The sequence below is a fragment of the Gossypium arboreum genome, chromosome 3 (genome assembly GCF_025698485.1).
Source record: "Gossypium arboreum isolate Shixiya-1 chromosome 3, ASM2569848v2, whole genome shotgun sequence".
In the NCBI taxonomy this organism is placed as follows: Eukaryota; Viridiplantae; Streptophyta; class Magnoliopsida; order Malvales; family Malvaceae; genus Gossypium; species Gossypium arboreum.
In genome coordinates, this window is record NC_069072.1 from 123,467,212 (window position 1) to 123,483,938 (window position 16,727).

Sequence of the window (16,727 nt, forward strand, 5' to 3'; positions counted from 1 at the left end):
TCAAAAAAACTTCCTATATTTCTCCGTTACACACCAAATTAGAGTTCCCCAGAACTCTTCCATCCAAAAACACACCAACAGATAATTGTGGACAATGCCACCAGAATTGTAGTTAAAACTGCCAGATCAAATATATGTAGTCAAATCACTATTTTGCAGCCAAGCTGCCAGAAAAAATATGTGTCGTCAAGTCAATATAAATGCAATCAAGCTGCCAAAACAGAAATGTGGTTAAACCATGAGATAGTGTAGATTATTAAATTGCCAGAACTTCCTCCTTACCATATTATCTCAACCCCATGTAGTGTGACATGGTATGCAAATACAAAATCTAAATGAAAAGCATATAAGACATGCAGTTGTACAATAATAGATATCAGAAGACATGGAATTCCATACTTTGCAGAACAGATGTGTCACAAATTCAATAAAAGCAAATCAATTTTGCCACAACATCACATACATGGTCATATAGCAGATTTAAAGATATACAAATTATCATAATCAAACATCATCTGCTCATATACAAACATAGTAAAACAGAAACATACCATTAGAATTATCAGTATACAGATCATGCAAATATATTTCACATACCTTTTCCACAATACTTGCAGTATCATACTATCAGATATCAAGTTTTCAAGTCCTATTTATACAATATGGACCTTAGGGAGAGGCTAAATACGTATCATAGATAAATACGACCCTAGGTGAAATTTCCAAAAAATGGGCCCACAAGCTTGTGTCGCCTACACGACCCAATTAACCTAAACTATGTGACACACACGATCGTGTGACGTCGACAGTGAGTTTTTCAGCATTGCATCGATCGTTGTTTTTCAGGTTTTTTGTTACACACCTGATTACTTTCTAATGCGGATACCATGACACACTTCTGAACTCTTAAACGACATTTGGAAAATGATAAATTAACACAAATCACTACGAATGCAATAAAAAATTCAGCCACAACTGTTTAACTTTTATACCTTAACCAGAATGCAAACAGCCTCTCAACATTCCAACACTTACCCAAATAGTAATAATAGTTCCCGAAACTTCCTAACTTGCCGGATACACGTCGTACAAATCACAACCCTCACCTAACAGATTCCCACACAAAAGTGAACATTACAAATACCATCAAAACCAACCAAAAGTTACCCAAACAACTTACACAGGACCAAAGGGTAAACTAACACCTTACCATTGAACCAGCAGGTTCATTCTATCATTAGCTAAGTGAAAATAATATTTTAACCAGAAGTTCAAAGATAGGGGTTTGGACAAAAATTAACAAAATTCAAGGGGAAATGATTTTAACTCAAAACCTCACACACACTAACACAACACTTAACCACTGAACCAAATCAATTCACATGACAAATTTTCACAATCTTAACTTAAAATTAGGACATCACCACTCTTAGTTCACTAACCCAATTTCTACTAACTCGATTTTTGGGATGTGACAGATCGCTATTGATTTTTATTGATTAAAAGGTTTAGATAATGTTATTTAAGGGACTTAAATGAAAATTAGGCCATAATGAATTACCTTGGATGGTTAATCCTTCATAATTAGCCATTTATATGTTAATATTAATGTTAAAATATTAATTAAAATGTAATAAAACATAAAGAAAAATCATCATCTTTTTACTCTTCTTTTTCCATCAATTTTATCACCATTTTTAAAGGAAAGAAAAACTTCAAACCTTCAAAGACATTCGGCCCTTGCATGTGAGTATTCCTAAGTCTCGTTTTTCATAAATTTTATGTTTTTGATATCGTTGTAACTCAAATTAGTTAAATTGTACCTTAATTTTTGAAATTTTTAATGTTTTAAAGTATTTATATTGATGGGTTTTTTTTTTGTTTTTGATGTTAAATAGCTTTATTGTCACTTAGATTTGATTATGGACTAAATTGTAAAATAAAATATATTAGTTTTGAGTTTAGGGACTAAAATGAAATTATTTCAAAATTTACATGGAATTTATATAATTATTGAATTTATAGGGCTGTAGAAGGATGAAATTGAAATCAGATTGTAAAATGAGGTTTAAATGTGAAAGATATGATAGTTTTGGTTTTAAGGACTAAATTGAATAATATGTGAAACTTTAGGAAATTTGTGTAAGATGAAATTAAAAGGTCATATGCATGTATTTGAGTATTATAAGGTGTTTGGAATTGAAAATTTGAGATTAATCATTATTTAGATCAAGATTTGGATTGACCAGAGAGTAATCGGGAAAAAGGAAAAAATTACTGAATAGTCCCTGCGATTCAATTCGCTAGCTGATTATATTAGGTAAGTTCATATAGTAAGTGTATTTTTTAATGAGTATTATTTGTTTTATAGATGTTTTATTGAATGATTTTGAATTATTTGTAAAATTATACACAGTGAGTTTTGGACTAAATTGTAAAGTTTTGCGCATGCGATAATTACAAATCATGTGAATACTGAATAAATATGTTATGATATATAATTTGGTTCATGAAAGTGCTACTGCAATGTAAAGGTTCTGAGTTCTGTATAACTACCCATTTGAACTTAGTAAACGATTAGGATATGATTGGTATGTCAATAGGGTTAGTTGTGCGCTTGTGTGGGTTTGCACTTCGGTGCCTCTTTTTGCAATACGGTACCTTTGTATAGCATTATGATACTCTTTGGTATGGTGTAGATACCCTAACATCTAAACCTTTTGGCTAATGTTCATTGAGCTAATCTGATTAAGTAAAAGAGATGAGTGATTTGGATATATGTCAGGTTTTAAAATGTCTTGTAAATTAGTTGTATTTGTATATTTCTTATAATGGATTCAGGACCTCAATTTCAATGTTTGAGTCTATAAATATTACTTATTTAATATTTAAGAAGTTACTGAAGTGTCATATTAAGATTTGGTTAGATAATTTTGACGTTTGGCTAGTCAATCAAGGAAAATTGACTAAATCGTAAAAACTGAAAAAGTTAATTGCTATTAGTTTATATGGGCTAAATGGGTCTAAAAGAATAATTGCATGGTTTTAAATGGAAATTATGCCATATTTTCTTATAGTGAACGATTATTATGTGTAATTTTGATTTAAATTATATGTAAAATAGTGTTAATAATAATATTACTTAAAACATAAACAAAATATCATATTTTTCTTTCTTGTTTCCATGCTACTTTGAGAGCTTGGAAGTTTGACCAACTCTAGTCCCTTGCATGTAAGTGATTTTTAAGATCGTTTTTAATAAATTTTATGTTTTTAAAACCATTGTAGCTTAATCTAGTTAACCAGAGACTATTTTGTAATATTTTTAAAGTTTAGAAAAGTTCCCATTGTTTTTCTTAAAGCTTATACACGATTTCAAAATACGAGTTTAATCAAGATGACATAATTGTGTTAGATTAATTACATTTCTTATCTTAGAATTATTAAACTCATGTTTATATTGTTACGAATAAATTCACGGCAACTCAGTAATTTGCTAACTTATGAACATACTCACTTACCAAAATCCATTCATCTCTTGGACATATCTCTCTGTCAATTCTATCGATTAAACAAAGCTTAATAGGCAAATATGTTATAACACATACATATTTATTAAATTGAATTAATCTCTTAAACATATCCCTATGTTAATTCAAACAATTAACTCGATTTAATAAGCACATAAAAGACTATGTGAGGTAACAAAGTATCCTTACCTTGAAACAATTTAATCACAATAATCTTGTAAGTTATGCAAGGCAATTGTATCGTCATATACCGTTGTTAATTTAACCCTCAGCTACCTTAGATGATTAAACATGCACTGATTAAGTACTGTGTCTATTAATTACAATTTCAATCTGTTTAAATAATTAATTCATTAGTTACCTAACAATTGTAATGCAAGAATAACTTAGTTATGATTTTACTTAATCAAGCATCTTACCGAGGCCTATAACAACATAAACAAAATTTTAACAATTTAAGAAGTCGAAATGCAATCAACCTAAAACGAATTAAATTAAAGCTAAATTGATTAAATTAACCATTCCAAAAACATAAATATTCATAGATATGTTCATCATAACAAAAAAAAAAAATTAAAGAGATAGTGAACAAGAATCAAATCCGGTGTTTTTTCGTGGCTTGACCAGCTTGCTCCGTTCTGCATTCTCTGTTGTCCTCGTTGATCAAAGCTAATATGAACACTTTAATTTCCCTCCAAAATAGCTGGTGAACACCTCTTTTCCAAGGGAAGAAATCGGCAAGAGAGCAAGAGAATTTAGAATGGCAAAGAAGAGAGAAAATGGAGAGAAGAGAGAAAAGATGTGAATGAATTGGGATGTGTTGAATGATCATCCAAGGGGGTTTTTATAGCTGAATCTGGCAGCTGAAATTTGCTAAAAATAGCAGCCAAAGAGCCACCCCTTTGCCGGCATCCTATATAGCAAAGTTGATGGCTTCAACTTTGCTAAAAATGACTTGGGGTAAATCTACAAAGCCACCAATTGTGGAGGGGTTTAATTGCAATTTGAAAAAGTCTTCAAGGGATTATTTGAAGATTAAATAATCAGATAATGAGATGAATTGGGTCAGCACTTGGACGGTTTTAGGCTGTCCTTTTCTTGGCTGGTTCGGTTTACTCGGTTTGGTTCAATCGGACCACTTTTTTCATAATTAATTTATCATAATTTATTAACCCAAATTAAATTAGAGATAAAATAAAATTAATTATATTATGAATAAATACATATAATTTTGGACCGTCTGAAGCTGAAATTTAGTTCACCTTGATACTTCAAATTACTTCTCGATTTTGTGCTTCTAGCAGTGTCTGCCGAGCCATTTTTCGCCCTTTGTGCAAATCTGTCGAAAATAACCAAAATTCATCAAAAATAATTATGAAATTAACTAAAATTTAACATGTTCATATTTTAAGTGCACTTTAATTATTTTATAAAAATTAATTATTTTTCAACAAGAATTTAACCGAATTCGCATGAATTTAAGTTAAAAAGGGTATGAAAAAGTGTGTAAATTTTTGTGTTTCCACAACCCCAAACTTAATTCATTGATCATCCCGAGTAATGCACAAATTGAAAAGAATTTCTCATAAACACCTTTGAAAAATTCCTTCAAAACAACATTTTTCCCAGAATTATGAATTTAATATACTTATGCTCAAAAACAAGAAATTTCATAGTTATGCTTACTTAAGTATACATATCGTTCAAATTAATCTCAATCATTCTTATGAGAGCAAAAATTAGACTAAATGCTTCCTAATAAAGTCATGTTAAACCTTACCACTTTAAATTTTATTCCCTTATTCAAGATTAAGCTGCAATCATTAAGTTCAACTTATGCCTTCATATGTTGAACGTAGCAATTTCTCTCCACTAATGTAGGTAGCATTGGAACTTTGAATCAATAGGTCTTTAACAAGGTTGTAACGTGACTGGGCTTAGGGGTAGGTAAAAGATAGATAAATTTAGGCTTTTAAACCCTAGACTCAGCTTCAATTGGACCTTTGGAATAATTTCCCTCAATACACCAACTTACTTTGCTTTCATATGCTCTTTTGTACATCTTATTTTAAGAACTCATACTCTTTTTTTTTAACACAAGAATTTTACTGAATGTACTACAATTTTAGAGCATTTGATATTTCTTTTCAACTCCCCCAAACTTATTTCTAAAGAATACTTTGAATAGTACTGAGTCTAGTGTTTGAGACAATTTTAAGATAGTTAAGAGAGAAGTGATGGTTAAATTTGCAAGGGTTCAAATAAAATTAGGCCATATAGTCTCAAAGTTGGGTTTCAAAGGATAAAAATTTCATCATGGTTGGCTTGAAAGGCTCAAACTATCCTAACAAAAGTTGCCTAAATCATTTTCAATATTCCATGCTTCCTAGGATTTATCCTCAAGAAACTACTAAGTTAATTCTAGAGATTTAAACTTTCATGCATGCCTAACTTTCGTAAGGAACTAAAAATTTATGGTATTATTTGCATGCTTTATTAGAAATACATTCATATCATTATTAAGCTAACATAATAATTTATCGAAATAATAGAACTTTATTTATACGTGAAGTTTAGCATACTTAACAAAACTTCCAATTATTGAACAAAATATATCCTAATCATAATTAAAATAAAAATTTATTCTGAGTGGAAATAATTCAATTTTTCGGTCCCCCTACTTAAGATGAACAATGTCCTCATTGTTTAAAGTGAATAGATACTATACACCAGGTAGGATTCTAGAAAAGAGGAGGTGAGTCAAATTGACATCTTAAGTACCAAGCTTTCTCTAAATCCAATCCTAGACACGTATATATCTATTGCCACACTTTATACTTTGCGACTTGTTCGTTATTCATGATTTCCATCTCTTGCTTTATTATGCGAAAATAAAAATTCCTAATTACACTTAATCCTAAAATGACCTAAGAACAGAAATAAAATAAAGTCAAGATCCCTCATTTTATTTGCAGATCCTTCCCAATTCGACTCATCTTTTGCTCCACATTATTACCTTTGCATGAATCGCTTCGCTCCTTCTTCGATAATGGACTCCATGGTTTAAATATAAAATATGTAAATTCAGTCACAAAAGTAAATGGGTCATTGTAAATTTTCTTAAGAACACTTCTCATCGAGTCATCCCTTATTTTTTAGTATCTCTAGTAAGCTTGTTGCTGCCATTGCATATGTTGTATTATGTCCATCAATTTTGAAAGCTCATCTCGAAGATCTAGGTGAGGTGATAGAGCTCTGAACATTGCAGTTTCGACATCAGGTTCAGCTTCTGGTTCTATTGGGTCCGCTTTATCTAGGACTTCAGCTGATTGCATTGTGGGATCTTTTTCTTCTTCTTCGGGTCCTCACTTTCTTGAACTCATTGCTGTAGAACAGATTCTTCAGCTATTCGATAGAGGTCCCAATCTGTGATTGTGCCTTGGCTATAACCTGTCTTCTTTACGTTTGCAAGAATTTTAACTTTCAAGCACAGAATTGTTATTGTAAAAGGAAAGTAGGCTGGGCCAGAACGTCTAATGGCACAATTCTGCATCTCTCTCAGGATAATTTTTCCCACATCAACTGTCTTTCCAATTAAAATCAAGTATAATAAGACCATTCGCTCTAATGAAATTGTAGTCCCATGTGAGCTAGGCATAGGGTTGAAACGAATGAAATAGAACCATACCTTTGCGAGTGGTGTCAGATATTAGAACCATACCTTTGCGAATGGTGTCAGATATTCTCTTCGACAAGTGTGAATTCCTTGCTTTGACACAGTCCACTTAGAACCTGGAACTGTAAGTTCCTCGAGAACTTCTTGCAAATTTTTAGGCTCTTGATTCCATGAACTGGAACTTCTGTCAACTCGCTTGAGGTTAAATTCACATAGAATTCATGCACTAACTCCTCATCCGCACTAGGTCTCTTCTCACAAAATAATTCCCAATTGAGGGCTTCAGCAACTTGATGAATACGTGCCATAAAGTCTTTGTAGTTGCTCTCTTTCAATATAAATCCTTTCTCTGGATGCATCTGTTTATTTTTGAAGATACTCTCGTATCTTGCTTTGGCTTCTTCACAATGGAACTTGTTTTGTGTTTCATCAATTTGTGCGCAAGCACGAGTTCTCTTGTGAGGCATGATTAACCTGAACAAAAGATGGGAAAAATTATTTTCTAAAAAATTTAATTAATAAAAATTATTAATGATTCAATAAATTGAAAAATTAAATATTAGAACAAAATTAAAATTTAAGAGAAAATTTGATCTTACCACCTTTTTTTAAGAACTCCTAAAAAAATAGTTAGAAAGCAGAAGAGGTCAATTTAAGGTAGGATGGAGGACTTAGCTAAGGATGGGTGAAGGTGTGTGCTGCTTGAGTGTTGGAATGCTACTAGGTGCGCCGGTGGAAGGGCGCGGTAGCAGACAGCAGCGTGTGGATCCTCTTCGAGCAGGCCTGGTGTGAGCATGTAGGCGCTAGGCGTAGGTGCGGGACATGGCCTAGGCAACTGGGGCTAGAGCAAAGAAGCGCACAATGCAACAAGGCGTGATAGGCAAAGGCGTCGTGAGGTCATTGGACGATATCTTTGGCCATTCACTGGGTGATGTTGTTGCTAGGAGCTTGCGGCACTTAAGGGATTTGGTGCGTTGGGGTTTTGAATGATGAATGAATTAAGAGAAGTAAGGGTGGAATTTATAGTGAGAGTAGTAGGAATTAGAGTAGAATTCTTAGTATAATTTAACAATTAAAACAAATTCTAATTCTAATTCTACTCAAAGTTAACAACAATTAATAATCAAATATATGCATATTAAATTATTAATGCTATTAATTTATTAAAACAAGATTAAAATTAAACTAATCCTAATTCCATGCTAAGTTGATAAAAATTAATATATTAATTATGATAGATATAATTATATATTAAAGATTATGATCTTATTATTACATTTTTTAATTAAAAATATTTATTCTAGATGCCTTCGAAAATATTTAAAAAAGAGGCACCTAATTTTTATTATTTACGAAAAGAGCAACCAAATTTTAAAAATAATTCAATTAAGTCCCTAGACTTAATGAAAAATTGAAATTGAGTTGCAATTTAAAACTTGGATCAACATTGACCTTTTTATTTGAAAAACCAAAAAATTAATTTTCTATTTAGGGAATAATTTATCGGAAAATTAGGTTAAAATCAATACCCAGGAAAGATTGGAGGGGTCACAAGTGGTCTCGCTTAAGTTCCAATCTCCTAGACAGTATTTTTTTAAACATACTAATCCCAAAAATATACCCTAAATCATTTATTAAAAAGGAAAATAAGAAAATTTAAACATCCGATAAAATGAACGAAATTTGATTCGGTTCAATCTTATCTCCCCAGTAATGTTTCAGACGCTGAGAATTAACTTGAAAATGATGTCCCTTACCTTGGAGTTCAACAACTCTATGTGGATAGATGTGATGAATCATAAATGGACCGGACCAACATGATTTTAGTTTACCTGGAAAGAATCTTAATCTGGAATTAAATAACAAGACTTGTTGACCTACTTCAAATTCTCGAACTCGAATGTGCTTGTCACGCCATTTCTTAAGTCTCTCCTTAAGTAATTTGGCATTTTCGTACGAGAACATTCGAAATTCCTCTAGCTCATTGAGTTGGAGCATCTGTTTCTCTTTAGCAAGCTTAAGATCCAAGTTGAGTTGTCGAAGGGCCCCATAAGCTTTGTGCTCTAACTCCAAGGGCAGATGACAAGCTTTCCCAAAGACCAACCTGTAGGGTGACATCCTTAAAGGTGCCTTGTATGCTATCTTGTAAGCCTATAAAGCATCATCTAGTCTTTTGGACCAATCTCGTCGGTTCGGGCAAACTACCTTCTCAAGTATGCCTTTGATCTCCTTGTTTGCCAGTTCAGCTTGCCCATTCGTCTGTGGATGGTAAGCTGTAGCAACCTTGTGTTTAACTCCATGTTTATCTAATAGCCATTTAAACCACTTGTTTACAAAATGGGACCCTTCATCATTAATGATGGCTCTTGGGGTTCCAAACCTTGTGAACACATGTTTCTGGAAAAACTTCATCACAACCTTAGCATCGTTTTTGGGATAGGCTTCAGCCTCAATCCACTTAGGCACATAGTCTACAGCTACCAAGATGTACTTGTGACCAAAAGACGAAGGGAAAAGACCGAGAAAGTTAATACCCCAAACATCGAACAATTCTACCTCAATGATATTTGTTCGAGGCATCTCATTTCTGTTGGCGACATTTCCAACCCTTTGACATCAATCACAACTCTTTATGCAAGCATATGCGCCTTTGAATAATGTTGGCCAAAAGAATCCGGCTTGCAATATCTTGGCTGCAGTACGTGTACCTCTGAAGTGTCCCCCACTCGGAGCTGAGTGACAATGGCATAAAATCTTATGTACTTCATCTTCTGCCACGCATCTCCTGATCATTTGATCTACACATTTTTTAAACAAATACGGCTCTTCTCAGAAATAGTACTTCACATCGTGAAGAAACTTTTTCTTTTGATGATACGTCTTATCAATCAGCATCAAACCACAAACTAAAAAGTTAGCAATATCAGCAAACCAAGGAGTATTATGGACATGATTTACCTTCAGTATGTATTCATTTGGAAATGTCTCCTGAATTGGTATAAGTGGAGAATTCCCTTATTGCGGCTCCAATCTGGACAAGTGATCTGCTACTTGATTTTCTACTCCCTTTCGATCTTGAATTTCTAGATCGAATTCTTGAAGTAGAAGTACCCACCAGATCAGTCTTGACTTAGCGTCTTTCTTGGCAAGTAAATACTTAATTTCTGAATGGTCTGTATAGACAGTCACTTTGGTACCTACAAGATAAGATCAAAACTTGTCAAAAGCAAAAACAATAGTAAGTAACTCTTTTTCTGTTGTCGTGTAATTCAGTTGAGCTTTTGTTAGAGTCCGACTCGCATATTATATTGGATGAAAAACTTTGTTCCTTCGCTGGCCCATGACAACTCTTATCGTGAAGTCACTTGCGTCACACATCAATTCGAATGGTAAATTCCAGTCTGGTGTGACGATTATGGGTGCCGAGACTAGTCGACTCTTCAAATATTTAAAAGCTCTTAAGCATTCTTCATCAAATTTGAATGTCGCGTCCTTCTCCAATAATTTGCATAAGGGCTTAGCAATTTTGGAGAAGTCCCTAATAAATCTTCGATAGAAACCGGTATGGCCCAAAAAGTTCCTAACACCTTTTACAGATGTTGGAGGTGGGAGTTTCTCAATAACATCTACCTTTGTTTTATCAACCTCTATTCCATGTCTTGTTATCCGATGCCCTAAAACAATCCTTTCTCGTACCACGAAATGACACTTTTCCCAATTGAGTACTAGGTTTGTTTCTTCGCATCGCCTAGTACCTTGGCTAGATTGGCTAGGCAATCATCATATGTATCTCTGAATACTGAAAAATCATCCATAAAAACTTCCAAATACTTCTCAACCGTGTCAGTAAAAATAGACATCATACATCTTTGAAATGTAGCAGGTGCATTACATAAACCAAATAGCATGCGTCTAAATGCAAATGTACAATACGGGTAGGTGAATGTTGTCTTGTGCTAATCTTTCGGTGCTACCATAATCTAATTATACCCTGAATATCCATCAAGAAAACAATAATAGTCTCGCCTTGGGAGTTTATCCAGCATCTGTTCCAAAAACAGCCAAGGAAAGTGATCTTTGCTAGTCGTCTTGTTTAGCTTCTGGTAATCAATGTAAATTCTCCATCCCGTAATAGTTCTAGTCGGTATCAACTCATTATTCTCATTTTCAATGACCGTGATACCTCTTTTCTTTGGCACACACTGGACTGGACTTACCCATGAACTGTCTGAGATGAGGTAGATTATATCTATATCTAATCACTTGATGATTTCTTTCTTGACTACATCCTTCATAATGGGGTTCAATATTCGTTATCCATCAATCGTCCCTTTTTCTCCATCTTCTAAGATAATCTTGTGCATGTATACAGATGAACTAATTCTGCGAATATTGGTTATGGTCCATCTGATAGCCTTCTTGAATTGTTTCAAAACTAGGATGAGTTTCTCTTCTTGCTCACTGATTATGCTGAAACAATCACAGGCAAAGTAGAAGCGTTACCTAAATGAACATATTTTAAATGTAAAGGTAGTACCTTGAGTTCTAATTTAGGTGGCTCCTCGATTGACGCTTTTGGTTGGGCATAATCCCATTTCTCTAATTCCAAAGATTCAAAACGAGATTGCAGATTAAATCCCTTTTGATTAGCTTCTAACAACACTAAGTGTTCATCCTCCTCTTCATCATTTGGAGGATCTGATGTCAAATTTTTTTCCAACGGATCCTCAACATAGTTGAGCTCCTTCTCTACTATTAAATCCTCAAAATCGGATATTACAAAACAATCATCAATTGTGTCAGGAAATCCAATAAACTTAAAAACGTTAAATGTTACCTGATCATCCTGAACACATATAGTAAGCTCACCCTTCTACACATCAATAAGGGTTCTTTTGGTTGCTAAGAACGGTCTTCCTAAAATAATTGGCAATTCTTTGTTTGTTTCAAAGTCTAGAATAACAAAATCAGCAGGGAAGATAAATTTATCTACATGTACCAAGACATCCTCGATTTTCCCTTCTAGATGTGCTAAGGATCAATCCGCTAATTGAAGTGTAGCCGTAGTAGATCTAACTTCACCTATCCCCAACTTCCTAAATATTGACATAGGCATCAAGTTAATACTCGCACCTAAGCCACATAATGCCTTCCCATAATATATTGCTCTAATGTTGCAAGGTATGGTAAAACATCCAGGATCCTTTAACTTTAGGGGTAATTTGTCTTAAAGATATGCACTACATTCCTTCTTCAGAGCTACCGTCTCAAATTCTCCAAGTCTTCATTTTTTAGAAAGGATATCCTTAATGAATTTGACGTAGTTCGGCATTTGCTCAAGTGCTTTAACCAATGGGATGTTGATATGAAGTTGCTTGAGTATGTCTAAGAACTTCTTGAATTGAATTTCCTGTTTTTGCTTCTAAAGTCTTTGAGGGTAGGGTGGTGATGGTTTCTTTACTGAAACTGGTTGATTCGTCTTCTGTGACAATTCTACATCTAACAGAGTTATTAGTTAATCAGAATTAGCTGGTTCAAAAATTACCTTGTTAGGTTTTACAGATTCTGGTTCTTATGAAACTGGAATTTTAACACTCAGTTGAACTTCCTCTGAATCTTGAGCATCAGCTTGCTCCTTTTCAGCTTCGATGGTGTTGGGCTCTACTGTCTTTCCACTCCTCAATGTCAACACTTTGCAATGCTGCTTCTCTGGATTCCTTTGACTCTTCGTATCACTTGGTAAAGTACCTTATGGTTAGTTCCTGAGTTCAGTAGCAAGCTGGCCCACTTGATTTTCCAAATTCCTTAGAGTGGCATCGTTTTTCGCTATATATGCCTTCAATAAATTCTCTAAGATATTGGATGATTCAGCTTGAGCTGGTTTCTAAACTTGTTGGGGGAAACTAGGCAACTGGGTTGGTCTAAGTTGGGCGTAAGTGTTACTGGTGCTAGCCCCTCGGTTACTCTAGGAAAAATTAGGGTGATTTCGCCATGATGGGTTATAGAAATTGGATTGCAGTCCTTGCCTTCCTTGATTTTGGTTCTGGTTACCCATGTAATACATGGATTCTGGGTTCGATGGACATTTTTCAAACAAATGTCCTTTCTCGTAATAGACATAGGCTATACTTTCAAATTGATTTGGTGGTTGTGCTGCAAAACTATAAGACCCATTAGTAGTAAGATTTTTTAACATTGAGGATATTGATGATACCTGATATGCAAGTGAAGTTAGAGCGTCTACTTCATGTATTCCAACAACTCGTCTTCCTGACGCTGCTTGATTGGTTGGCCATTGGTAATTGTTGCTGTAAATCCTCTCAAAGATTTCATAAGCCTCATTATAAGACTTAGAAATGAGAGAACCGTTAGCAGAAGCATCCACTACCATCCTCATGTGACAATTGAGACCATTATAAAATGTCTCAAGTTGGATGCAATGTGGGATTCCATGATGAGGGCATTTCCGTAATAATTCTTTATACCTTTCCCATGCCTCATACAAGGACTCATCATCCATTTGTTGGAAAGCAGTGATCTCGTTCCTCAACTTAGCATTCTTGCTAGGCGGGAAATACTTCATGAGGAATATTTTTGCTAACTTTTTCCATGTGGAAATTGAATTTGGTGGCAATAAGTTCAACCAGGCTCAAGCTTTGTCCCTCAGTGAACATGGGAATAGCTTCAATCGTAATGTATCTTCGGGTACTCAAACTAATTTGAAAGGATCGCTCACCTCCTTAAATAGTCTTAAGTGTATGTGAGGATCTTCGGTAGGCATTCCACTAAATTAGCCCACTGTTTGAAGCATCTGGAACATGACTGGCTTCAGCTCGAACTATTGTGCCTTAATTTCGGGTCTCCTAATACCGGGATTAAGATCATTAAACAGTGGCACGGCATACTATCTTAAAGCTCTATCCCTATCATCAGCAATAAGGATAGGATTTTGGGCAGGGTTTACTTCATTTCCTTAGATCAGATTTTCAAAGTTCATCTCTTCGGTCCTTCTCTAACTTGCTTTTCTTCTTCATTGTCGAAAAGTTCGTTCAATCTCAGGGTCTACAGGGAGTAAATCGATGATTTGGTCAATACTCATAAACACCTGAAATAATCACAGAAAAATCAATGAAGTTAGAATTTAAACAGAAAATTAAACCAAAATGCAAACTAACAAATTCACAAATAATGACTTTAAAACACAGTCTCCGGCAACAGCGCCAAAAACTTGGAACAACGAAAATGTGCAAGTGTACACAATCGCAACAAGTAATAAAGTGACAAGTAAAAGTCAAGTTATCGTACCCACAGGGACTGTGAAAAGAATTATTTATGAATGTTATTTAAAACACTTTGGTGAAGAAAAATATTTTGTTTGAAGAGGGTGATTAAAAACTAAGATTTTAAACTAAGTAAACTAAATAAATAAATCTCAAATGCACGATTTCAAAATACGAGTTTAATCAAGATGGCATAATTGTGTTAGATTAATTACATTTCTTATCTTAGAATTATTAAACTCATGTTTATATTGTTACGAATAAATTCACGGCAACTCGGTAATTTGCTAACTTATGATCATACTCACTTACCAAAATCCATTAATCTCTTGGACATATCTCTATGTTAATTCTATCGATTAAACAAATCTTAATAGGCAAATATGTTATAGCACATACATACTTATTAAATTGAAATAATCTCTTAAACATATCCCTTTGTCAATTCAAACAATTAACTCATTTTAATAAGCACGTAAAAGACTATGTGAGGTAAGAAAGTATCCTTACCTTGAAACAGTTTAATCATAATAATCTTGCAAGTTATGCAAGGCAATTGTATCGTCAGATATAATTGCTAATTTAAGGAATACGTAAAATAGCATATAGGGGATGAAAATCTCCTTATGTATTTATCATACATGAATAGGAGAAAAATCTCCGAATCAAGCCCATTCCTTTATCTTCCTTTACTTAACCTTAACTCAGGTGAAAAGGGGGCAGAACCCTTGTTTTGTTATTTTAGTTAGGTTTAAGTCTGATAAAAAAAAGTTATTCAGTGCTATAGTTAGATGTCAAAGACTTCTATTTTTAAAACAAAATGATCGAACCAAGAAGTCTCCAGGACCTATTGTTAAGAATAGTGAATTACTATTTTCATTAATAGCATTTAACCAGCCAGGCAACCATATGGTTCGACTCGCATTGAATGCTGGGCCATTCGTTGAAGATAAAAGCACATAGAACCCGTATGAAGTTTTACCATGAGCAGATTGGATCCATTGGGCAAATATAGGTTCGATCAAGATTTTTTTCTCTGGAGTCCCAAAAGAGATAAGAGACATAGAGCTAAAGAGAGAGCCAAAAAAGGATCTTTTGTGTATAATCCTGCATAATCTCGAATGTTATCAGTTCTAGTAAGTAGACCAAATAATATAATGCAAGCAAAAGTTCCTAGATTCGTGGCCTTAGATGATTAAACATGTACTGATTAAGTACTGTGTCTATTAATTACAATTTTAATCCGTTTAAATAATTAATTCATTAGTTACGTAACAATTGTAATGCAAGAATAACTTAGTCATGATTTTACTTAATAAAGCATCTTACCGAGGCCTATAACAACATACACACAATTTTAACAATTTAAGAAGATGAAATGCAATCAACCTAACATGAATTAAATTCAAGCTAAATTGATTAAATTAGCCATTCTAACAACATAAATATTTATAGCTATGTTTATCATAACAACAACAAAAATTAAAGAGATAGGGAACAAGAATCAAATCCAGTGTTTTTCCGTGGCTTGACTAGCTTGCTCCGTTTTGCATTCTCTATTGTCCTCATCGATCAAAGCTGCTATGAACACTTCAATTTTTCTCCAAAATGGCTGATGAACAACCCTTTTCCAAGGGAAGCAATCGGCAAGAGAGCAAGAGAATTTAGAATGGCAAAGAAGAGCGAAAGTGGAGAGAAGAGAGAAAAAAATGTGAATGAATTGAGATGTGTTGAATAATCAGCCAATGGGGGTTTTATAGCTGAATCTGGAAGCTGAAATTTGCTAAAAATAGCAGCCAAAGAGCCACCCCTTGGTTGGCCTCCTATGTGGCAAAGTTGATGGCTTCAACTTTACTAAAAATAGGCCCATAAGCTTGTGTCGCCTACACGACTCAATTAACCTAAACCATGTGACATGCACGATCGTGTGATGTCGACAGTGAGTTTTTCGACATCGCATCGATCGTTGTTTTTTAGGTTTTTCGTTACACACCAATTTACTTTCTAATGCAGATACCACGACACAATTCTGAACTCCTAAACAACATTTGGAAAATGATAAATTAACACAAATCACTACGAATGCAATAAAAAATTCAGCCACAACTGTTTAACTTTTATATCTTAACCAAAACACAAATCAGCCTCTCGACATTCCAACACTCACCCAAATAGTAACAATAGTTCTCGAAACTTCCTAATTTGCTGAATGCACGTCGTACAAATCACAACCCTCACCTA

At 34.0% G+C, this 16,727-nt stretch overlaps 1 non-coding gene across 1 annotated transcript; it reads left to right on the plus strand.

Moving 5' to 3' along the window:
• The first annotated feature begins 13,652 nt into the window (after window positions 1-13,652).
• On the plus strand, window positions 13,653-13,759 carry LOC128290741 (small nucleolar RNA R71). The gene has a single exon (XR_008280528.1). It is a non-coding gene; the product is annotated as a small nucleolar RNA R71 (small nucleolar RNA).
• The last annotated feature ends 2,968 nt before the right edge of the window (window positions 13,760-16,727 follow it).